Source organism: Pteropus medius, unplaced genomic scaffold, assembly GCF_902729225.1.
Source record: "Pteropus medius unplaced genomic scaffold, Ma_sr-lr_union100, whole genome shotgun sequence".
Lineage (NCBI taxonomy): Eukaryota > Metazoa > Chordata > Mammalia > Chiroptera > Pteropodidae > Pteropus > Pteropus medius.
In genome coordinates this window covers 23,114,033-23,139,730 of record NW_024349800.1, presented here as the reverse complement: position 1 = coordinate 23,139,730, position 25,698 = coordinate 23,114,033, and the positions used below count along the sequence as shown (strand labels likewise).

Genomic DNA, 25,698 nt, shown 5'->3' with positions numbered 1-25,698 from the left:
CTTGCTAAGTTCAAAGGCTACAAGACTTTATATCTTCTGCTTTATACTGTCCTAACACAAAGGAAATTTTTTTGGGGTCACAAATGAATGAATAAGAATAAAAAGCCAACAATGGAAAAAAGAAATAACAAGTACAGGGGGAGCAAATCATCTATAGAAGCTGTAAATAGTAACCAGATGTGTGTTTTTATTAAAGGCCTAAATAAGAGTCAGAGACTAAAGCTGATACTATTAAGCATATTCAACTACATATTGACTAATGCAAAGATATCAAAATACTAAAATCAAAGTTTCTATTGAAAAAGCAGCCAATAAAATCAAAATTCAAAGGAAAACTCCTTGGGAAACTGAAATAGACAAATCACTATATAATTTCAAAAGAGGTAATACTTATACCAAAATTACTGATTTTAAATATTCTGTAAATATGACATACTATTGATTCAAGTCATTCTAAAAATGTTTAGAAAAAGAAGATTTAACAGAGTATGTAAATTGCAACAACTAAAGATATGTAAGAGTAATATGGAAGTAGTACTTCTACTTTCCAGGGATCTTGGTGACTTAACTAACAAGAAAGGGAGAAAAACAAACAAAGCATAGAATAAAACATTAAGATGAATATCTTTGTGCTTCTCAGATTAACTGAAGTGAGCTTTTACTTGCGTATTTTAGATCTACATTTTAAATACCAGGTGTGAATGCTCTTATAATACTCTTATGATCACAATGAGACTATTACTATAGAGTCTGTGTGCAAAAGGATGAGATAAATTATCATTAGTTGAATAAAGTAACAGAGTGGTTAAAAGAGTTCTGGAGTCAGACTGTCTAGGTTTGTCTCCTGGCACTATCATTTAATAGCTGTGAGACTTGGACCAACTTCACTAAGGTTCATTTTCCTTACCTGTAAATCTAAGATAATATAAGTAAATAATATTAACATGTATGCAGTGCCTATCATAATAAGTACCGGGCATTTTACAAAGATCTTTACATATTAATTCTTTCACTCCTAATAATGTTCTTAGGAGATAAATAATATTACCATTTCTGTTTTACAGATGAAGAAACTGAGGCCCAGATTAGAGAAATTACCCGAGGTCACATAGCTATCTGGGATGAAAACCTGAGAAGTTCTGACTAAGAGTCTATACTTATAATCATTATAGTCTATTACCTTTCGATAACATATTACCTACCTCAAATGATTGTTATGAAAATTAAACAAAGTGCTTAGCATATAATAGTAGCTCAATAAAAGTTTATTGTTACAATTCTTCTGATATTCAATTTCTCTTTATTTGAATATTTATATTATCAATTATTTAGAAATGATTATTTTAGTATAGAAACTACTCTTGCTAAACAGAAATTTTTAGGGAGAGGGATAATTCTGGAAATTAATTTTTATGAAGTAATAAATCACTCTTCAAAAAATTCTTTAGTCTGGTACTCCTGAGGCTCCCGCGAATTTGAACTTGGGCATGGGAATCTGTGGTACCTTTGAGACATCCATGGGGAGATTTAGTAATATTTACCCATATGGGAAACACAAACCTGGAACTCTTCAACATACAGATGAAATTAAATTACCTTGGAGTAAGAGAAGAGAGCCTAAGACTAAGTCTTGAGGAATTCAAAAATTTAGTAATCTGAAAAAGCAGCAGCATCTCTGGAAATAAAAAAGTAACAGCATCAAGCTGTGTGTGGTGTAAAGTGAAGCATGTTTTAAAAAGTAGGAAAATGTGGTCGACAGTGTCAAATATGCTGCTGAGACTTTGCAATATGGAGATAATAGGTGATCTCCACAGCTATTTCAAATAATTAAATTTTATTATTTTATTTAGAGCATACTTACATATCTTTTTATCAAGAATAACAAGCAAGCATTTGAGATATGTTTATAATTATACTGGATCTACCTTCCTACTATCTCCAGCCCCCATAATGCCCATCTACCAAAGACACTATTGGTGAGGCATTCTGTAATGGAACTACAGTCTAATGGCATTTTCCTGATTTTAAGTTAAGCACCGCATTAGGCACTAACTAGGAAGACCTCTCCCCCCGCAAAAAATAAAAATTAAAAAAAAAAAAGAAAAAAAAAGAATGAAAGAAAAAGAAAGAAAAAACAACAGCATTCAGTTCCTGTTTTCAGGAAACTTATGTAAGATAATTTAATTTCAATATAGTATAGTAAAAGCAGTGTCTCGACTCCACAGAAACAAAGAACATTCATCCCAGTTCAGGGGGTGGGGTTTGACTGCTTACAGACAAACAATATCCACTCGTTCATTTTCTGAGTAGCTCTTATGTACCTTGTATGCTAGATCCTGGGAACACAAAAATAAGCTTAGTTAGACCTCTGTACCCGTGTAATTCATGGTTTAGTGAAATATGTCCAGACATGTTAAAAGAGAAATTCTAATACAATGTGGTAAGTGCTATAACAGGTATTAACCAAATGTTAACTAAATAACAATAAAAAGGCCTGAGACCCTAACCTAAAACTGGCTGAGCTGGAGAAGACTCTACAGAAGGATAATACTCATGATGGGCTTTGAAGGATGAAAAGGCCCCAGCCAGAGACATTTATTCCAGGCAAAGGGAGTAACATATGCAAAGGTTCAAAAGTGTTTTGAGAACAGTAAGAATTTCATTATGACTTAAGCACAGTAATGAAGAGAAACTGAGGGAGAAGCTAGAGAGGTAAGAGAAGGTCAAAAGTCCAACTATTTAAGAACTTTATAAGCCAAGACAGAATTTGGAACAGATTTTACAGCAAATGGGGAATTAGAGATGGGACTGACATAATTACATTTATTCCACCCCCTGCTCCAACCTGTTCTGCCCCAATCTTTCTATTTCTGTAAATGGTACCACTATTAACCCAGTGATTGCTCATACTGAAAACCTGGAAGTCCTTAATACCACCTTCTTCCTCATCCTCCACATCCTGTCCATTACCATGTCTTATTATTTCACTACTAAAACATACTCAACTCTCCTGCTCTTTTTTGTTCTGCTCTTTATTGTCCTGCTCTTTGCCTAGCTGTCTCCTCATTCTCGAACACTTGAGATAGCAGCTTAAGTGTTCAAGAGTTAAGAACTGCTTTCTCTGACCACCCAATATAATCATTATTCTCTCTCATAACACCTTGTTCTGATTTACTTGTATTTAAAACTATCTCCCTTCCTAGCCTGTGATTTTCATTAGGAAAGAACTGTCTCATTTTGTCCTCTCACTGTATACTCAATGCCTGCAGTGTCTTCTACATAGTAGGCATTCAAGAAATATTTTTTTAAAGACTGTGTGGGAAAATAACTTTGAAAGCAGTATGGAGGATGTGTGAAGAGGAGGAGGAGGAGGTGAGAAACGTGAAAAGACTAGTACCAGCGAGAACAGATAAAAACAGCCCAGGTGAAAGATTATGAAGAGCAAACCTTGTCAAAATGATAGAAGTAAAAGATAGAAAAAGCAGTACTTGAGAAACCAAACCAAGGCAGAATCAACAGGTTCCTGACTTGGGCATGTAGAGAGTGATCCATTAACTTCCATTAGGATTGACGGAGGCAGAACAGATAAGGAAAGAAAAATAAAGAGGTCTTTTTTGACCATGGTAAGTTTGAAGAATTTTAGTTAATATACACAGAAGGGAGGTCCTGGGCTGGGGACAGATCGTCCCCTCTCTTTTTTCTCCTCTACTAAACCAAATCAGGGTGCCAATAATAATAAAAATACTTTCCAATTTTTGAGCATCTACTTTGTGCTTGACACTGAACTGAAAGCTTTGTATAATATTTCTTTTCCTTTCAAGAATCTTACTAGGAACGCATTCAAAGCTTTGAGAAGTAAACTGAGTCAACTGCCCAAGGGAACAGAGCTGCTAATCAGTGGGGGAGAGGTATGGATACAGTTTTCTTCAAACCAAAGCCTCTTTCTATTACACTAACCTCTAACTTGAATGACCACCTATGAAGTTGGTTCTGGAAAGGGAAAACCAGCAAAGCTAAAGAAGCTATCAGACTGAGAAAATAGGGAATGAGTCTAAGAACAAGAGACTGCGAAAAGAACAAGTTTAATAAAACTTGATGTAAACCAGCTAGAGACAAAGAAGTAATGATTTAAAGACCTTCTAAGTCAGAAGGGGCCTCATACTATCATGTACTTCTATAAAGTGTTGTCCATGGCACACAGCAGTAACGTATCTGGGAGATTGTTAAAAATGTAGAATCTCAAGGCCCATCCAGACTTACTGAGACTATGCATCTCAATATGATCCACAGGTAGTTCTCACAAGACATTAATGTTTGAGAAGCACTGGCCTAATACCATTGCATAGATGAAGACACTGAACAGGTTAAAAAAACAGTTTGTTTGAACTCTAGTCTCTCAGTCTTGTATTGATTCTGCTTCTTTAGGTTCCCTCCAAACAGACACAATATAACTCTGAACTTCATTAACCTGAGGTTTTGGCCACAGAAACATTTAGGAGTTGAAATGAGTTTAAATCAGGTTTTTACTGACCATTTTGATTTGTTTCCACTCCACCTGGAATTTTAAGTGCCCCCATGAATTTTCTCCAATCATTTTTTTTAACATCACAAATGTCTTAGTCCATTCAGGCTGCTATAACAGAATACCGTAGACTAGATGGCTTATAAACAACAGAGATTTATTTCCCACAGTTCTGGAAACTGGGAAGTCCAAGATCAAGGCACTGGTAGATTCAGTGTCAGGTGAGGATCTGATTCCTGGTTCACTGAAAGCTATCTTTTTGCTGTCTCCTCACATGACAAAAGGAGGGAGGGATTTCTCTGGGGTCTTTTATAATGTCATTAATCTCATTCAAGAGAGCTCAGCTGCCTTCATTGCCTAACCACCCCTCAAAGGCTCTACACCTCCAAATACCATCATAATGGAGATTAGGTCTCAACATATGAATTGGGGTGGAGGGGCAAAAATCATTCAGTCTATTAGTACTACATGAAACACAAACATGCTATAACCCTGACTATAAAGAATTCTTCAGTTCACACAGTAAGTTTCAGTCCTGAATGCTCAATGTGAAGAAGCAGTAAAGACACAGAAACTAGAGACATTTTATATAGGCAAATCATTTAAAGTCATAGTAAATCATTTATAGTCATGGAATCATGGAATATGGAGCTGGAAGAGACCTTACAAGGTTGAGATGACAGAGAGAGTTCATCTAGAATGCCAGCCATACAGCTGCTGACCATGCTGTACCTAAAAGGAGTCTGAAGCTGGTTTGGGGTCAGTGATTAGTTATATTTGCCATGGGCTGATTCTAAAGAAGGCTATCATAGAGTTGCTGACCTTAAAAGATAAGGAAACTAAGGACCGGAGGTTAAGAGAAATATATGAGGCACATAATAAATGGACCCGAACTCTAGGTCTGTTGACTTCTGGTATAGTGGTTTTTATCCCAAATCACACTGCTTCTCCTGATACATTTATTCGATAAAAAAATAAAATGATTTTCATGTAATAGATAATAAAAATCAAACAAATTAAAATTTAACTGGGAATAAACAAGTCCTCGGAATTTACAAGTCCTATAATAAAGATTTACATGTACATGTAAATAAATTCAGAGGCTTAAATGAAACCCACAACCTCTAGGTTGTATCATTATAATCAATGAATGATCTCTGACTCAGATTGTTTTCTGACAATTTTACTTTATGGTGAATTTTTCCATGTGACAATTCTGTAGAGTTGATGATGATGCAGGGAACCTAGGTGCTATGATGGAGCTTTCAATTTAAGAAGTGGGTGGAGAATGAGGGGGCATATTGAATCATTAACAGCCTACTCAGTTCTGAAACCTAGCAAATCCTTTTTGGAAGCCATTTTAAAGACAGCTTCAAGAGGCAAATTCTGGCTAAAGCCTTAAAAGACTGATCTGTAAGAGCTGAACTATACACAAATAAATTGGCATGCCATTTCTAAAAGAGACACAACAAAGAAGCTTCAGAAAATTGGGATTTTCTTATTGTTGAATAAATGTCTCTGATGAATTGAAAAAAAGGTCTGGTATCACAGAAGTTACAGATCTGTTCTATGTTGAATAGTTTAAGAGTCCACCTCACAATTCATTGCTTCTTTGAGGACTAGTTCAGAGACTGAATTATCCCATTTTAAATGAAAATTACAGAAAAGTAATAAGTAAATTTAAAAAGCTTTCAGATACATGAAGTCTGTCTATAGTACTGTGGTTTCTAATTAGAAGCAGGTAGTACTTTACAAAAGACACATTTTTAACACATTTGCTCATGAGTGATAAAGTTAACTAGTTTTGTAATTTGGAATGTTTTGGTCTGTTGGTAAATTTAAAAGTGTGGTGGTGAGAAACGATTTGAAGAAAAATCCATTGTGTTAACTGTAGTCTAAAATGAAAGGAAATCAGCTTTTAGTGCTTCCAGTACATGCAGTCCATTAAATTTGGCGTAAACCCTGAGGAACGTGAAGTACTGTGGATATATCTGCCGAGAACCAGGAATACAACGCTAGGGTTCTGAAGAACCAACAAAGCACTTCCAACTGTTTTCACTTGTTAAAAAACAAAACTGAACTTCAATATGCCTTCTAAAGATTAAGCCAACTATGCTGAACACTACAACAGGCATCTACCAAGTAGCAAAAAATCAGGGCCAATCACCTTGGCCATGGATGGAAGGAGAGAAGTTACAAACTTCTTCACCACATTAACTGACCTTTTTATCCTTTCCTCTTGACTGTCAAAAAGCTCAACAGAAGTCCAGGCACAGTTTTTCCCCAAGGCCATTTACAATTAACCTAATATTACAGTGATGATGAAGATCCTGTTTATTTGACGTTTTTGGAAAATATAACATATACCAAGAGCTGAAAAGAGCTTTTGAAATTCCACTATGCTATTAATTCCATTATCAAATATTGCCAGTTTAGGTATCAGTTCTGGACAAATGTAGGATTAACTCATGAGGATTTAAAATTAGTGAGTTTATTACTGTTTCCAATATTATTCAGTTCAAAAAGTAGTGCATCCTATACGTCACACAGTTATCTTAATCTACCGTCTCTCCCACAGAATAGGCACCAATAACAAGGGAAAGAAAAGATAAAGTTACATAGGTAAGACAAAAAGGAAAAGTATTACATCTGTCCAATATGTAATTTGTTTAAGGCCCTTAATTCACTCCAAGCCTACATTATAAGTATACAAAATAGCAGACAAATGTAGAAAACTGTGGAAGAGCAATGGGCACTACTAAGCTGGCAAAGGAAGATAAACAGCTACTGGAAGAGCGATGAAAAGATGAAAGTGAGAGATGACGTGAGAGAGGCAGGGATATGGAATACAAGTATCTTGTAATGTATAAGCTGAAAAAGAATAACCTGAAACCTGATGCTGCAAAAATCTATAGAGCTGAATAAATGGAATTTTTAAATAATTCTTAATTGTTAACTATCATTATTAATAATTCCAAATTAAGTACAGGCTTTATAGTGGTCATAATGTTTAAGTCAACATGAAATATATATAATGTTCCTTTTGCAAAGCAACTTTTTTCCTTGGAATAGAGGCTGTACTATTACAATTCTGTGTTTCATTTGTAAATTTGCATCCTCAGCTCATTAGGTCATAGACATTTTGGATCCATGGTCATGTTTACGATTTTGTGAGAACCAATTTTTTTCTTTCCTTCCTTTTCTTTATCCCTCCCCCTCTCTCTTTCTCTTCCTCCTCTATCCTGTTATTTATATATTCCACAAAAACAAAAATGAAAACCAGATTCATAACCCTACTACCAAATCAACAGACTGAAAGCTATTTTTAAAAGGAACCCCACATTAATAACGTCATCGTAGAATTTCAAAGTTCTTCATGAAAAATTGCCATTTTTATTTTACAGATGAATTAAGGATAGCCTGTTAAAGACTTTCAGGGTTAAGGGAAAGCCCAGGAATTAAACATGGGCTCTGTGTTCCATCCTAATAAGTTAATGTTTAAAACACATTAAATAATCCAGCCTCACAGCTTCATCCTGGTAATATGTAGAGTAAATGAAGAAAGAGTCTGGCTACCCATCTGTACACACACATATACACATATGTACAGCAAAGGAACAAAAACTGAATGAATTAAAGAACTAGATTCCTAATAATTTTCTAAAAAACATTTAAACCTGGAAGCTTTGTTGAAGTGTTCCTTATACATTTATATACCTATATTCTTAGTGGTCACTATGCGATTTATTATATAATAAAGGTTCACAAATTCTACTTTCTTCCATTAAATTCTGCATATTATTGGCTAAAAATACAAAAGAAAACATTGTGCCCTACCATTATGCATAATTAACTAGAAAAAGAATGGTTTTATTTATTCAATGTTATCAGTAGAGTAAAAATCATTTAAAAGTTTAGTTTTTCAGGTTAGAAAATGTATTCCTGTAAAAAATGATTCCTATAAAAAACCATTCAAAATTAGTCATCTCTTCATGTATATTGTCACGTGAGTAGAATATGTAGAAAATCCATGTTTATAGAGGGTTTTGGGGGGGGGCTTTAAAACATTTGAAGGGTAAGATCCAATTTTTCTATAATTTTAATAATAAAGACTTCAAAACAGTTCTTTATGGGAAATCAGCATGTTCTTGAAACTACTAACCCGATAATTGAAGCACGAATAAAAAGACCTGAGAGCCAGATTCATCTAGCTAAAAGTATGCTAGTCTTTCAGTTCCACAGTGTGTGACATAGCAACAAGAAAGTTATACAATTTCATTATAAATGCCATCTCTTCAGTCTTGAATGTATGTTACAAATGAGCTTACCTGCATAACTACTTTGAGTACTTAAGTATTAAGAAATGGTCATGGTCTTGTTGTGTATAAGTGTATATGTTTTAATGTATCAAACAGAACTTAAATATCCAAACAAAGCCTCATCCATTTTAGTCACTTTCAAAGGTTATAGCCTTATTCTAAACGATGCTACAATTGTCCAGAACATTATTAAAACTCCTTTTTAATCTATGGATGGATTTGATTTTTACAAACAGTAATTGCCTTCCCAGAATGGATCTGATTTTAGAAAGAGCCTAAAGTTATTCCTTATTTTCATTCTGTCAAAATCCTTTCTGAGTCATATCTAATAAATAAAATGAGATATCATGTGACTAATACTCCCATTTTCCTTAAAAACAAGAAGCAAATATAAAGTATATATAGTAATGAGCTATTGTCTTAAACTGGCTAGGAAAGCAATTTTTTGAACAGTTCCAAAAATATTTTGAGTAATGCTAATATTGTTGAAGTAAGTGTATAGCTTCAAGGGTGACTAAAGCAGACTTATTTTGAATGTGCATAAAATAAATATCCTTACTTTAAAGCAAAGATGGACAACCAGGCCCTACTCAATCTGGTCTCCTCTACCCTGCCTTTATCTTTCTGACTTAATTTCCTGCTACGCTCTCTCACTCTAATCCAGCCACACTGGTCTTCTTGTAGTTTCTTGCATTCTAGTCAAGCTCCTGTCTCAGGGCCAGCTGTTCCTTCTGCCTAAAATGTCTTGCCCAAGATTACCTGCAAGACTTACTCCCTCACTTCTTTCAGGTCTTTACTCAAATATCTATCACCTTCTCAATGAGGTCTTTTCTGCATCTTCCTCCCTCCCCAAACTCACATCCCTTCTTTATTTTCGTGTGTGTATGTAATACTACTCATTATATAAATTTTCAAACATACACAAAATTAGAGAGAATATAAGAAATCTCATGTGTCCATCATCTACCTTCAACAATTTTCAATAATATAGACCATCTTGTTTCATCTATGCTCCTTTCCCCTCTAAATTATTTTAAATTAAAAATCCTGATATCATCATAGTTTAATTCATAAATACATTGTATTTCTAAAAGGTAAGGACTCTTGTTTAAAAACTGTAACACATTACCACAAAGAAAAAAATTAACAATTCCTTTTCACCAAATATCCAGTCAATGTCCTAATTTCCTCCAAGTTTTCATAAATGTCTTCTTACAGTTAGTTTGCTCAAAGTAGGATCTAAGTAAGATTGGTCCACACTGCATTTGGTGGATATGTCTTTTAAGTCTCTTTTAATCTTATAGTTCCCTTTCCGTCTCTTATTTCTTGCTATTTCTTGCTATTTATTTCTTGAAGAAGCCAGGTCATTTGTCCTTAAAACATTAAATATTTTATTTATTTATCTATTGTCTATGTCATATTATTAGAATGTGAACACCACAAGGCAGGGATTTTAGCCTGTGTAATAGCAGCATGTAAACCAGTGCCTGACACTAAAAGGCATGCAATAAATACTTGAGGAATATTTAACATTTATGCCAAAGGTCTACTGTCCACTCAACAGCAGAAATTGCTAATCACAGGTACTCTTTCCTGCTGAGTCTAACTAAGGACTCCCAATTTTCTGAATAATGTTCAAACACTCTAGGCAGCCACCACCAAACAATCGGATTTGGTACCCAAAGTGAAATCTATTTATTATCCCTGCTTTCGCCCCCTTCGAAATAAGTGTACTTCTATCTCCAAAACAGATTCAACATACTTTGTATGTTGAATACTTTGTATGTTGAAACTGTGCTGAAGTTTAGCATGATAAATTACTGTCTTTCTTGTCAAGTATGTTTAAACATTTCTTAGCTTATTTTACAATTTAGGGGAAAAAGCAAATTGTAGCCAAAACACTAACAGAAAAAAGAAACTGCAGAAGATGGTGGGAAACCAGGGGTACTACATATATTTAAAATTAGCGACATCCCAAGAGATTCATTATAAAATAAAATTAGCAATAAATTTTTTGAAAAGGAAGTAAATTGTATGTGTTTTGAATTAAAAACTTTTTTTTAAGAAAAACAACATGAATGACCAAGATTAACTGGGGGATGACGAATGTCAGGATCTTCCCATTTATAGGCACCAGCAACACATTCTATTTTTCTGTAAATGGTATTTTGAGCTGTATAAAAGTTGTTACAGAAGTGATACAAGGACTACTATATAGAACTCACTTTTTCGGAAATAAAAGTTTATTGTGGCAAAAAAATAAAAAATTAAAACATTTTGTACAATATTCTGAAAAAATAATGTCTTAGACTCATTTACAATTCATTTCTCTTAAATTACCTGATGAAGCTCTCTTTTCCTAAGTTTATCTCTGAAGAAAGCTATGCTAATTGAAAGGCTCCAATCAGATGTTCATATATCTCCAATACTTATATCTATTAAAAAAATCAGAAATTCCTTGACATTCACTCAAGAAATCTTGTGCTTTCCCTTTATTACCTGCAAATTCATTTGGTAACATCAAAAATTATGTAGGACCTACTATGTGTATAATATATTACGCAATTATTTTTAACCTCTGGAAGGAAAAATTATTATTAGTGGTCTTTCAAGATAACATTAAAAAAAAGCTAGTGGTATAACTTAAAATTATGTCAAGTTCTTTTGGTGACCAATATTTCTTATTTTGAGGTTCTCACACTTCAGTCTGGGGAAATTTTTCTCTGGCAGAGATCAAACTCAAACCAAGAAAACAATAAACAGCCACTACCACATGTGTAAAAAAATCTCCAACAGCCCAAATCCCTGGAAAGAATGATTTCTATTTACTTTTCCTGTGTGATCTATTTAGAGGGAATCTGAAAAGGATGGCTAGAAATCTATAAACAGAAAGTGCTAAGTGGAATTCACTGTTTATAGATTTTAGCTAGAATAATGTTGCCAGGACTCTTTAAAAACATCTTCATCAGGTTTCCTTCATTCTATTGATTGTCTTCCTTTTTTCTACTGGCTCTTAAATTTGTTGTATTCTCCTCAATTAAAAGACACAAATGTAACTTTTGGAATAACATAATTTTTCCAAAGAAACTCCTAGAACCATCTCAGTGCCACCATATACTTGTCATCATGGAATTTTAATATAGTTAAAATATATGTAATAAGACAATCCATATAAGCCTTTCTGATTTAACAAATACTAGGATAGTTTCATATTGATGTGCCATGGTTAAGATGTATATATTTGAGAAAGTTAGAAAGATAGTTTTAAGTTCTAAGTCTTTTGGCTTAAAATCTTTATCAGCTACAGAAATTTCTGAGTGAAAACCGTTATTCACAGAACTACTATAGTTCTTATCATATGACCTACTGAACACAGGTATATTCTGACGTATACTCTGAATACACCAGTGACATTTTGACAACCTGAAATGAAGTTGAAACAAAGTCAAATGGAAACATACTTAGGCTTCCCCTTGAAACTTGCCTCTGTACCATTAGGCAGTACTAGAGACTCAGTTCCCTGCCTTGTACTTTTCAGTCATTTCCTTTAAGGGGTCCCCCCAAAAATCAAGAAACCTGCGATGCCAGCTTTCGCTGGTCAACACTAACTTCTGCCTTTGGACTTTAGTGATTGAGCAAAGACATTGTGCTAGTAGCTTCCTTAAAGTAAAATACCTCTGATAAACTTGATTTGTAAATGCTACAGAAAAAGTTCAACATAACCAACTGTAAGATCACTTAAAGATAATTTTAAGGAGAGCACAGATTCCACATCCCTCCAAAAAATTTGCCACTAAGCCACGATTTCTATTTCACTTTTTTCAAGTCAACAATTAACATTACAGCCTTCCATAACACTAATAAAAAACTAGGTGACAGTTTTCTCCTTAAAAGTTGTAAATTTATTAGACGAGTCATTATAACCACTTCACTACATGCAACTTTCCATACATTTAACTGTTTTATTTTCCAATTGTTTTAAATTCAAGATCTATTTTAATATGTTACAGAAAGGGAACTAGTTAGATGACTGGGGGGAAAATATCAAAATAACAGATGTCTCACTTTCCTTTTCTAATGGAACTACCACAGTCTAAAATCTGGGGGCAACTAGTAATACAAAATTAAATTAAAAAGAATTTAAGATAAGTGAAAGTACACACGGTTACTACAGTTCTGACCATTATTCACCTCAGGAAATAACTAGGAGAAATGACGCTTGATTTAAATTTTTGGCACCTTCCAGTTTGGTTCAACTACCAAAATAAATAAACTTGTCCTCAGAGTTAAGTATTTTCCTTCAGAAGAGGCTGTTGGTATGAATAAACAAGGAATTCATATATTGTATTTACAGTAAGGACAATGTTTTGAGAGATGTATATCTGATCACCCTGGGAAAACATTTTGTTAGTTATAAAGAACACATCATAAACTGAAACAACTGTAGAAACTGAACCTCCTTCACAATTTAAAATTTTCTATTCACACTATTATGCAAACTAAATAATTTTTTAAAACTCTTACGTTTCCCCTCAATCATGAAATACATATTCAATGTTGAAAAAGACAAAGGCAGTTCTGAAACAAAAGATCAACTGCTATGAAAACAAAATGACATTTTGCAGAATAGGTACACAGTCTCAGAACCAAAACAAATAGACGACCTCTTCATACACTCAAAGCTTCAGCCTTTAGCACAACCAGCACCTATGGATAAAGTGCTCACTTAACATTTGTTGGTGACTAAATGATGGAAAGGTTGATGGTGCTGTAAAAACCAAGACCCATTTCCTTGTGTGCAGAGATTAAAATCTGTTAAACCTACATTTAAAAATCTCTGCCCTCCCACTCCATCATCGCTCTCTTGCCTTGTAAGAGACCTGCATGTACAAAAATAAAAGTAGATGGTGAGGTGACTTTATGATTTACAGCATTTTCCCCACTTGGAGCCTTTTTAAAGAGTCCTTTGAGGTTCTAAGAAACAAACACTATGTAAAAAGAGTTATTGTTTGAACTACCTAACAATTACCCAGACTTCTTTTAGACTTCTGTTAACCTATAAGTAAAATGAGCATCTTTAACTTTGGAGAACGAGTTCCTATTCATAAATGCTTTCAGCTTCTTAAATCCCAGGCGCGGTTGGCAGATCAAGCATATCCATCAATTAGAGGGCTCTTCCGGGCCTCAGTTTATCCACTTACAGAAACGGGCGTATTAACTTGTTTCTTTGGGGGCCCGGAGGTGTAATTAATCAGTGTTTTAAAATGCTGTGAGATCCAGAGATGAAAGGAAAGGCGAGAGCCACTCAGACATGATGACAATAATCATAACAATAAAAAGAATGACTAACTTAGAAGTCTGCGTTATGTAAGGAAGGAGAAAGAAGTTATCAGATTCTCACAAACAAAAGAAAAGCCTACCGCCCCCTTTGTTTCTTTCATTTCTCTCTTCCTCCCTACCCCCGCACAGCTCCCCTCGCGCAGCTGGCGGCCAGCGCTGGGCTCTGGGCTCGGACCCGGCCGCCGCGCGCCCCGCTCTCAGGCGGAGGGGGAGGGCGCGCCCCGCCGGCTCCTGACAAAGGCGCTTCCTCCTGCTAGGACGCGGGATGCAGGCGCCGCAAACTCCGCTCCTGGCCGCCTCCGGCGCGGGGGCGCGCAGGCGGCCCGCCACCCCGGGAAGCCGCCGAGGAAGTTGCGCGCCCACCTTGCCCGCACCCTTCACCAACCCCGCCGCGACCCCTCCCGCGGCGCGCTGCGGCCACTCACCGGACAACCGCTGGTGGCCGGAATCCCAGCACGGCTCCGAAACCCGGAGCGAGGGGGTGAAGTGTGCGTGCGCCGGTCGCGCGAGCAGACAGCGCGGCGTTTCGCCGCCGCCTTCCTCGCCAGCCGGCCAAGCCGGGCGACGGGAAGTTGGCCGAGGAGCCGAGCGCTGAGGGGCCGCGGGCGAAGGGAGAGGCGCGGGGTCCGCTTTGTGGTGCGCTCCCGAGGGCTCGACGCAAATCCGAGCGCGCGGCAAGGCTTGTGCTGCTGGTGGAGGCGGCGGCGGCGGCGGCGGCGCCCCCCCCGACGGTCCCTCCGCCTCACACCGCCTCTGGGTCACTGACACACACTCGGTGGGAGGGGAGGGGACTAGCAGGAGGGCGGGGCAGGAGGGAGGGGACAGGGCCGAGCCACAGCGGGAGGCGGTGCCGCGGCGCCTTGTGGTCTCTTGGGAGTTGTAGTTCCTCCACCGAAGAAAAAAAGGGATACATTGTTGAAGCGTCCCTCTCGCTCTGCACTGCGCATGCTCGGGGAGAGAGGGTCAGCCTCCACTGTTACTATGGTCACCGACACACTAAGGAAGAGAACTTGTTTAGTGCTGCTGACTGAACAAGGCCTTTCTTGTATTATGGTGCTGTTAGGTATCCCGCCCTTAGCTAGTCCTTCCTACTTCGCTCCACCCCCAACTCCTAGCCTCACCACTCACAAGTCCGCAATGAAATCTGGCATCCCGATATTTCGGTCTTCTCTGCTGTTTAATTTTAGTCCACAAATCCTGAATCACAAATACCCATTTCCTTCCCTTCCTTCAAGCGAAAACTTTCAGCCTTAGATTCATGGGTTTTGTTTGTTTGTTTGTTTGTTTGTTTGTTTTGTTTTACCTAGGACTTGTAGACATGTAGTTGCTTCTAGTAATTTAACAATTAGGTTATAAAACTGTTAGAATCAGAATCTGATTCGCTATCAGGATCTCATAATTAATTTCTTTACTTAGGCACATCTAACTTTAAGGCCAGCAGAGGTAAAGTTCAAGGTTAAGATCTCTAAATATAGATATTTTTTTAAAATATCTAAAATATAGATATTTTACTTGATCAGTGTAAAATAATCCAGATTATTTTAAGGCCTACAATTTTTAAGAAGTATGAATTTCATAAAGTATAAATTCAAAAGATAAGTGGAAAGTTGAAAATTGTTTACTATATATATGTTGGCAGACTTCCATTTAGCAATAAGATTAGTCTGAACCAAGGTCTGAGTATGCTGTTGGGCTGGTGAGCTAAGTCAACACCCATACTGGGCATCCGGGTGTGCATAGGTAGGTAGTGGAGGAGGGTGATGAAAGGCAGGACACATTAATGGATTTCCAGAGGACTGACTAAAAGCAACCTATCCCAAGATCTTGTTTTCTTTCTCTGCCTACCTAGAACCCCATACCATAGAAGAAAAAAAGATAATGCATAGAAATCGGAAACACATTTAGAGCAGGAAAAGTTGAGTCTCAAGATTAGAAATCTTTATATTTGTAGACCACATAATTATTCACTCAAAAAAATTTATTGAGTATACTACATCCCAAGCACTTTATTAGGTCCCAGAAGCAGAAATACAAGAATATAAAAGAAACATTCCTTATTTTCAAAGTACTTACTGTGCAGAGGAGGCAGGTAAATAAACAGCCTCAGTGTGATGAATACTGTAATTAGAAAGTATGCCAGGTGCTTTGATATACAGCTACCTCCAGACTCAGGCCAGATCAGAAAACACTCCAGAGAACATTTGAATGAGGGTGACTAGGAGTTAATGTGTTTGTGTATTTTGGTAGAGGAGAGGGAAGACAGAAGTGGGTAAGAGAATTGGGGATGGGGGTAGAGGGCAGCAAGAAGTACTAGAGGCATGAGACCCGAGAGTGTTTTGATTCAGCAGAGCGTCTAAGCTGGCAGGGGCAGGCGACAGAGCTGGGTAATCAGACACTGTTTGAGGGAAAGAATTAATAGAACCTAGTGTGTAATTGCCTGTGTTCGGGGATAAAGGATAAAGGAAAGTTATTCTTCATGATGTTTTTGGTTACAAGCAATGAAAAATCCAGCTCTAACTGGCTTAACCAATAAACCAACAATGATCTGTCTAGATAAAAAGTCCAGCAAAAAGATGGACTACAGGGCCGAATGATTCCAACAGCTCCAGATGTCATTAAGGACACATTTCTTTCTTGTTTCATTGCATTTCCTTCTTTAGTATTAACTTTTTATGGTCAAATGACAGACAGTTGCCAACAATTCCTGTGGCTGTAAGTTTTGCCATGAGGTCCAAGAAGAGACAAGAACAGAGAGTCATTTTTGGAAACTCTTTCAGAAAGAAAACTACTTTCCCAGAAGCCTCAAGAATTGATTCATGTGTCTACATAAACTAAAAATGGTGGCTAGGGGATGGCATGAAACTGAGTATCTTAGGATAAAGACATATGTCCTGCCCCTATACCCAAAGGAGTCAGCTTCTCACAAAGCTATGATGAGGAGGTGTGGATATCTCAATGAAAGTTACCCAAAAGAAGAATTGAAGCTGAGAACGAAAGTGGGAGGATCACAATATCTACTACAAGGAAGGAGAGGAATGAGTCACAGATTTCTGGCTTCTGTGATTATGAGCTAGTGATGCCATTCACAGAGGTAGAGAATACAGGAGATTGAACAACTTTTGAAGGGGAATCTGTTGAGTTTACTTTGGCTATGTTGGGTTCAAGATGTCTCTGGACATCTAAGTTGAGAAGTGGAATGAGCTATATGACTCTATATGACTCTAGTGCTGTGAAGAGAGATCTGGACTGTAGAAGATACCATCTGAATATTTGAATATACCATCATGGTGGTTGAAATTATGGGAATGGATGAGATCACCCAGGGAAAGTATGCACAGAAAAAAGGAGGAGTCAATAATAGCACCCTGGAGAATACTAGCACTTAAGGAGTGGGCAGGAAGATCATGAAAATGCCTGGGCACTAGCAAGAGAACTAGGACATACAAAGGAGTAGGAAAATGTTATCTATAACCAGGAGAAAAGTTAGTCAACATAAACACAGCTAGAAATGACAGAGATGGTAGAATTAGCAGTCAACAACATTAAAACTGTTATGATAAATATGCTCCATTTGCTGAAAGAGAGAAATTAAAAACATAAGAAAAGGAATTTGTAGAGATTAAATTGCAACTTCTGAAATAAAAATTTCACTGGAAGGGATTAACACTCAGAAGTAGATTAAGCACTCAGAAGAAAAGATTAGTAAATTTGAGAGCATACCAGTAGAAATTTAGACAAAATAAAGGATGGGACGAAAAAAAACCTAAAAACACAAAAACAAAAACAAAAAAAGGAAAACAGAGCGTCAGTGATTTTCTAAGTATTCTAAGATATGTGTAACTAGAGTTCTAGGTGAGAGAAGGGTGAAAAGAGGTGACAGAAAAATTATTTGAAGTAATACAGCTGAAAATATTTTCATATTTGATGAAAATTGTAAACCCAGAGACTCAAGTAAGTAGCTCAATAAGCCCCCTAAGCAAGGTAAACATATACATTCACGCACGCTTGCAAAAGCCACTACAAGAGACATTGTTATTAATTTGCTGAAAACTAGTGATAAGAAGAAAACATTAAAAGCAGCCAGTGGGAGAGGCAGGGCGGGAGGGGTGAGGATGGGGGGAAGAAATGTTATGTATATAAAGAAACAAAGACAAAAAGTCATCAAACTGATCAGAATCTCTGCAAATCAGAAGACAACGAAAGGACATTTTTAAAGTGCTGAAAGAAGAAAAAACGTGTCACATAGAATCCCATATTTAGAGAAAATATCTTTCAAAAATGAAGGCTAAAGAAAACGGAAGCTGAGAAAATGTTGCCATTAGAACCGCACTACAAGAAATGTTAAAGAGACTTTTTCAGCATTAAAAAAACAATCCCACCTGGAAACTTGGATTTATGCTAAAGAATGACCAGTGCCAAAAAAGGTAACTATATGAGTAAGTATAAAATACTTTTTCCCTTCATTAAAAATTTTTTTAAAGGATAATTGACTATTTAAAGCAAAATTTATAACACCACTGTATTATAGGGCCCAGAATATATGTAGAAGTAAAATGTTTGACAGCAATAGTTTAAAAGATGGACGGGAAAAATGCAATGGTTAGAATTTACATGTGGAGCGTTATAATAATATTTGAAGGTAAATTGTGATAAATTAAAAATGCATATTCTAAACCTGATAACAGCCATCAACAATAAAACAGACAGGTATAGCTAATAAGTCAATAGTGAAGAAAGAGAAAGTAAAATCCTAAAAAAAGGAAAAAACTGTTAGAATGGAGAAACAGAAATATAGAAGAAATCTGTGTCTCTAATGACAGTGGAGCTGACAGGAAGCTCCACACAGCTCTGTATTTTCCACCTCTTGAATTTTTTTAAGTAAGAGAGAAATAAACATCTATCTTGTTTAAAGGCATCGTTATTTTGTATTCTATATTATGAATAGCTGAACCTAATGAGAACAGCCAGGCATAAGCCTACAGTAGTTTTACGAAATAGGGTATTTTTTTCAGCATCAAGTAGACCCATACATTGCCCAGAATTTGGCCACATTGCCAGCAACTTCACATAGTTCTGGGATTCAAATATTTGTCAGTTAAATTCCAGGGATAGACCATCTTTTGGAATAACATCACTTACTATTAGTTTGATCAGTTTTTCTTGAAGAAGAAAATACATGTAAAGATCTTAGTGCAGTCTTGGAATACAGAAAATGCTGAGTCAATATACATACTTTGACTGAGCCACAATAATAAGGTACTTAATATACCTCAATTTAGGCATATGCTGGAGTATACCCTCCAAACTCAAGTGTAGAGAATCAAGGTGGCATTCATTTATATATCAAAATCTGTGGATCTCTTTGAAATTCTGACTTTCTTTCCACCATACAGTTCTGTATAGTTCTTCAAAACCTGTAGTCTTTAGAATTCAGAACAATTCAATCATGGAAAATGAGTGAGCCTCCAATTACCACTTGCTCTATCTTCATTTCTAGTTTAATACCTACATTTCCTTGACCAAAGCAGCTATCCTTCTGTTGCATATCTGCACTTTTGAATTTGGTATATACAGTTACCTAGTCATTTCAGTAAGAAAGGGAATCCTGGGGGACTAATAAGTTAGATTTTTTGCATCTCTTAAATTGTAAAAAGTTTTTGATCTTGGGAAATTGCTCAGTAAATTTCAGCAAGTTTCCTTCACCGTCTGATTATATAAACATCACCTAAAATTCTGTTTCTACTCTCCTCTCAAACATACATGAAAAAAGATTCAGGATATGAAATAAGAAAAAAACCACAGTATTGATACCTTTCTCCAAAATATGCAATAAATCTAATTTGCTAGTAAATGATGCAGGGGAAACTGGGCTTGAAGAAACTATTGCGAACATTTTTCTCCTTATATTGAAAATGTTTCATCTGCTGCAAAAAAACATATCTTTTCATGTTTAGTTCAAATTTCACATATTTTATATTGACAAATAATTGTATTAGTTCTAATGTGCTAAAAGGTTTTTTTTCACTAAAATTTCAGGCATATTTCCCTTTGGGATCAGGAAAACCCTATCTGTATGTTGGACTCTTGCTGAGATTCTTGAATTTGAGAGTAAAAAAGGTGTGTGTGTGTGTGTGTGTGTGTGTGTGTGTGTGTGTGTTTCATTTTAATAATCAGATAATAAGTAGGTTTTCCCTCAGAACTCCTACCTTCCAGCATTCCTCTACAAAATAAAATTATTCTCTTCTAATGTTCTCAAAGGCTCCAAATAGCTCACAGTCAACATGGAATATGCTCCTATTTTAAACCTGTGAATGACACATAATTTGAAGGCCTGGGCTTTCACTCAAAAGATTTGTAGACCCCAAATGCTGGTTCTGACATTTTAGATATATTTGGAAAATGTCAAAGATAAGCTAGTTAAGATTTTAATGGTTTAAAGGATTATGCTTGTACACGAAAGAATGCAGCTTATATATTCTCAGCATTAGTGCAACCAACGTGTATGCAAGCAGTTACTTTGGAACTTTAAAAAATAGTGCATAATGAAACAAGTGGAAGACTCAAGGAGAGAAGATTTAGGTTGTATTTGCATCTCTACTGATTCATTTGTTCATGGAATAACGACATATTTTAGTATCTCAAATTTCATGTATTTATTCTTTCATCAAATACTTGATTATATATCGTATGCTAGGCTATGGATACAAAGATTAATTTGTCATATTCCTAGCCCTCAAGAAACTTATAATTGAGTGAATAGATAAGTGTAGTACAATTTTATAAGTGCTATTCTAGAAGTATGTTCAGAGGAACAGTGCCAATGTAGAGAAGGGAGTAATCAATTTTACAAGAGAATGCAGTCAGAAAACACCTCAAAGATAAGATGGTGGTTGAGCTGAGTCCTTAAAAATGAGTAGGTGCTCTCCAGGAGAGCCAGGACATTTCAGTCGAGCTTGCACTGTAAGAAGAGATTTGGAAGAGTGAAACAACTGGGCTCATTTAGAGAATTACAAGCAGTTCAGTATGGCCAAAGCATAGGGTATGATGTGGGCACTCTGAATGATGAGGTTGGTGAATTTCCTGGGATCAGATCATAGACATTTGTGTATGCCATGCTGTGCCAAGGAGTTTGGTGATGAGGAACTGTTGAAAGAGTCTAAACAGAGGAGTGATATAAATCATATTTATGTTTGAGCACAGTGATCAGTTAAGAGAATATGCAGTGATTCAGGTGAGAGAAGATGGACAAACTGAGTAGCTGTGGAGAATGAAAAGAACAGATACCAAAGATGTTTAGGAGGTAGAATGAACAGAAGTTGCTGATTGGATGTGGAAGGTGAGGGAAAGAGGAGGGAAGGATAATTCTGAGGTTCCTGGGTGTGCAATTGGGCATCATATACTGGAATTATTCATTAATATGGTGAACACTATAGGAGAAGCAACTTTGTGAAGAAGGATAATGAATTCATTTTTGCAGTGGTGCTTGAAGTGAATGTGATGCTGTCTAGAAGGCATGAGATAAATATTTAGGATTCATCCAATCACTGAAAGAAAGCGTGTGGATAATATCATCCAGGAAGAGTATGTAGAGTAATTATGATAATGATAGTTAATATTTATTGCATTATTAAGATCTTGCTTGTGCCAAGCATCCTGCTCTATGTTATTTCATTTAATTTTTGGTACCACCATGTGAAATAAGTACTTGTGCTAGTTATCTTTACGTGTCAACTTTGCTGGGCCATGAGGTGCCCAGATATTTCCAAACTTTATTTTGGGTGTGTCTGTGAGGGTGTTTTTGCATGAGATTAACATTTGAATTGGTAGACTAAGTAAAGCAGATTGCTCTCCCTAATGTGAGTGGGTCCCAACCAATGAGTTGAAGGTATATTTGAATAGAACAAGAAGGCTGACCATCTTACAGATAAGGAAGAATTTCCTCCTGCTTTACTGTCTTGAGTTTGGACTTCGACTTCTTCCTTCCTTTGGACTCAAATTGAAACATTAGTTTTTCCCGAGTCCTAAGCCTGTCAGCTTGCAGACCTATTTATCTATCTATTTTTCCATCTATCTCTCCTATTTTTTTTTTCCCACTCTGGAGAACCCTGACTAACATAGTACTTATCTCCTTTAACAGTTAAAGAAACAGGCTTAGAGGCCTGATGTCACACAAGTACAAAATTGTGGATCCAGAATTCAACTCCAGCTCGTCTGATCTTCGCCCTTGAGAATCTTGAGGAATACCAACATTAAGGACTAGTAAGAGGAAAGAAGAGGCATACAGGAAGAGAAAAGACTGAACAGTAGAGAAGTAGAAAGAAAACCATGCTTAACTCAAAAAGAATCTAGACACTTTGGCTAGAAATAGATGATAAAGATTTATTCAAGGGTCTTAAGGTTTGCAAACTGGATACACAACTAGGCAATACCCAGAGTGTTCTGAAGGAGAAAAAAAGTTCAGAGTCCTCTAGTAAAAAGCACATTCTTGAGAAGAGTCAGTTCTGCATTTTTAGCTTCTGGATTTGTTCAAGATAGCTAATCAGATATCAAGTAGTCTGAATATACAAGTCCTTTAGGGGGTAATCTGGAGTTCTTATACATGTCCAGGTGTTGAGGCAGGAACTGGAATGTTTCAAAGTTTAAGTTCCCTGGCTAGTTAAAACAAGAATAAAACAGTTTCCTCATGCTTCAACCTACTTGATTTTAGTAATTTTTTCAGTTTAACTATAGTGACTCCATTTTATTTCTTCATTCTATTTCTCACTACATTATCATGGAATTCAAAAAAAGAATGTTTTAAAATGGGAGAGGTTGGGTAAGATAAAGTTTGAAAGAGTCCATTGCATTTGGCAACTAAGAGGTCACGTGTTTCTTCAAAGCAGTATTTTTTGGAGTATTTCAATATTTGCAATACAAGGAAATAAGGAATTAAAAAATATTAGTTTATCAAACACTTTTATTTTCTTATTCAAGATTCAAAAATCTCATAAAAGATTTTAAAATTTAGGTCTGAGTCTAACCAATAAATTATATGGTTGAAAATTTAATGTGTATATATTCAGACCACTTAAGAGTTATCGTTAATATATGATTCTAGATCTTTGAGATATTCCGTTATTAATTACTGGTTTTAATGGATACATTATTGAGGAATATATGTCTAAGCTATAGTCAGTCCAGTTTTTCAGATTAAGTTTCATGAGAAAAAGACAGTACTTATGACTGATATGTAGGAAAAGGGATTGTTTTTGCAAAAAAAAAAATATATATATATATGTATATATATTCTTGTGAAAATACAGACAGTAAATAAGTATTCTTTTAAATAAAATATTTTCTAAATCTAAGAGTCTGTGAAATGAAACCAATAGATGTGACAATGTTTTTCATGATTTTTTTCTTGCTTTTTCCCCACCATCCCTTTCTCAGTTTTCATTTATCTAACCATGTTTTCCTTATTTCTCTCCCTTCACACCTTTTATCCTTCTAATAGTATGGTTCTCAATTAGTGGTGTCACCAGTTTCCTAGGGGACATTTAGAAATGTGGGGGGAGGGACATGTTTTGTTTTTCACAATGACCGAGCACTTTTATTGGCATTTCATAGACAGGGGCCAGGATTACTGCATAAAGGGGAATGGTCTCACTCAAAACACCAATTGCATAGACTGGTTTGGTGGTTTTACATTCAAAATATCCATGTTTCAATGGTTATCCTTAGATTTTTCAATAGGGTACACTTACTTTAATAAAGTTTAAAGTTAATTAAAAATTTTAAGCAACTCCCAAACAATACAAGGACTCTAGAAAGATTCTAATCACCCTGTTTTTCCACCTTACATATTACTGTTAGTATTTAGTTCTATCTTGTTTTTAATTCCCTAAAACTCAGTTGTCATCATTATTTTATTATTTTTACAGTACACGCTTATTTATATTTATGTGTCCACATCCTCACCAACCTTTATTATTTTCTGTCATCTTCATTTTAGCTATTCTAGTGAGTGTGTAGTATCTCACCATAGTTTTTATTTACATTTCCCTGATGATTAATGAAATTAAGCAACTTTTAAAAAAATATTGGCCATTAGGAAATCCTTTCTTTGAAGGGTCTAGGTTAAAATTTTGTCCATTTTTCTATTATACTGTCTTTCTTTTTCTTACTGACTCATAAGAATTCTTTGTATATTCCAGTTATAAGTCCTTTATCAAATATATATATATATTTGATATATATATCAAATAAAATATTTTCTCTCAACTGGACTAGTTTCTATGTAAGTTTCTCAACTTGGGATTCTCTTACCGCAAAGATAGTATAAATTCAGACCTTATACTCACCAATTATGCAGCTTTTGGTTTAGATTTCTCCTAGAAGAATTTTTTCCTATACTCAGAGCAGAAAACAAATTGCTTGCTATTTGTCCTGTCTGATAGACCAAACTTTCCTAGCTCTTTCTCACTGACTCTGCATATATTCGAAAGTTCTAACATTTATAGGAGTCCCAGTCCTAACCTCTGCACTGCAGATGCAAAGGCACATTCTTGTCCCTGTGTGGGCATTCACACCTTGGGCCCCAGCTCCTAAGGCTTAGATTCAGATCTCTGGCTTTGAGTCCTCTCCTCTGAGTACAACAGTGTGTGTGTGTGTGTGTGTATGTGTGTGTGTTTCTGGCAACAAGTATTTCTCCTTCTTTCTCTTAAGCTCAGCTGTATATTTCATTGTTGTTTCTGTTGTTATAGTTACCCAGCATGTCTATATATTTGTATCAGAAGAGATGGCTCTTATTAGCTCAATCTGTCATAATGTAGGAATCTATTTTTCATTTCTTTTTGAAAAGCATTTCAAACACTTTGCCATAACTACCTAGATTCTTCTTTTCTAAAACTTTTTAACCAATACTGTAAAGAACACATTTGACTTTCTAAACTGCTACTTCATTAGTGTGCAAGTGAAAAGAAACATATTGACTGTTAAGCATTACAATCTCTAGAGTGTTAGTATAGAAACTACATGATTAGGGAATACTGGTGAACCAGGGTACGGAGGAGAGAGTGTTTACGGTGAAGATATAGGACTATAAGCTCACGATACTCATTTTAATTTTTCCTATATCATCCTTGTACTAGATTGTGACATATATATAACACAATCTTTTCTTGTTAGTTTTCTCTAGTTCTCTGAGTTACTTTAGTAAGTAAAACAGCAAGTTACTCCCTAAACTCTTCGGTTTTTAAAAATCTCTTTGTAGACCAGAGTACAGGGATCCTGGACTTTGCCAAGAGAATTTTCTTATCTGAGCTTTGCCTTTCTGATGATTGATTCCTTACAACTAGCTCTCCTGAACTGGTCCTGCTTTAATATTTTCTCATAATTCCCCCATGCAGTTTCACATCCTGCCTTAATCATTTGTGTCTCCTCCTGCCTGTCCTGCCTCCACTGATATCAGAGATCAGTTTCTTCACAACCCCACCCCACTGTGTCACTGGGCATAGCTCCCCGCCTCCCAACCTGAGT

At 36.1% G+C, this 25,698-nt stretch overlaps 1 protein-coding gene across 1 annotated transcript in view; it reads right to left on the bottom strand.

The window, feature by feature from the left end:
* Nucleotides 1-14,943, bottom strand: part of PELI1 (pellino E3 ubiquitin protein ligase 1) — a 46,464-nt gene extending 31,521 nt beyond the window's left edge. The window contains exon 1 of the mRNA XM_039886998.1: nt 14,607-14,943. The gene's annotated coding sequence lies outside the window, so the exon portion shown is untranslated. The remainder of the gene's footprint in view (nt 1-14,606) is intronic.
* Nucleotides 14,944-25,698: the final 10,755 nt, after the last annotated feature.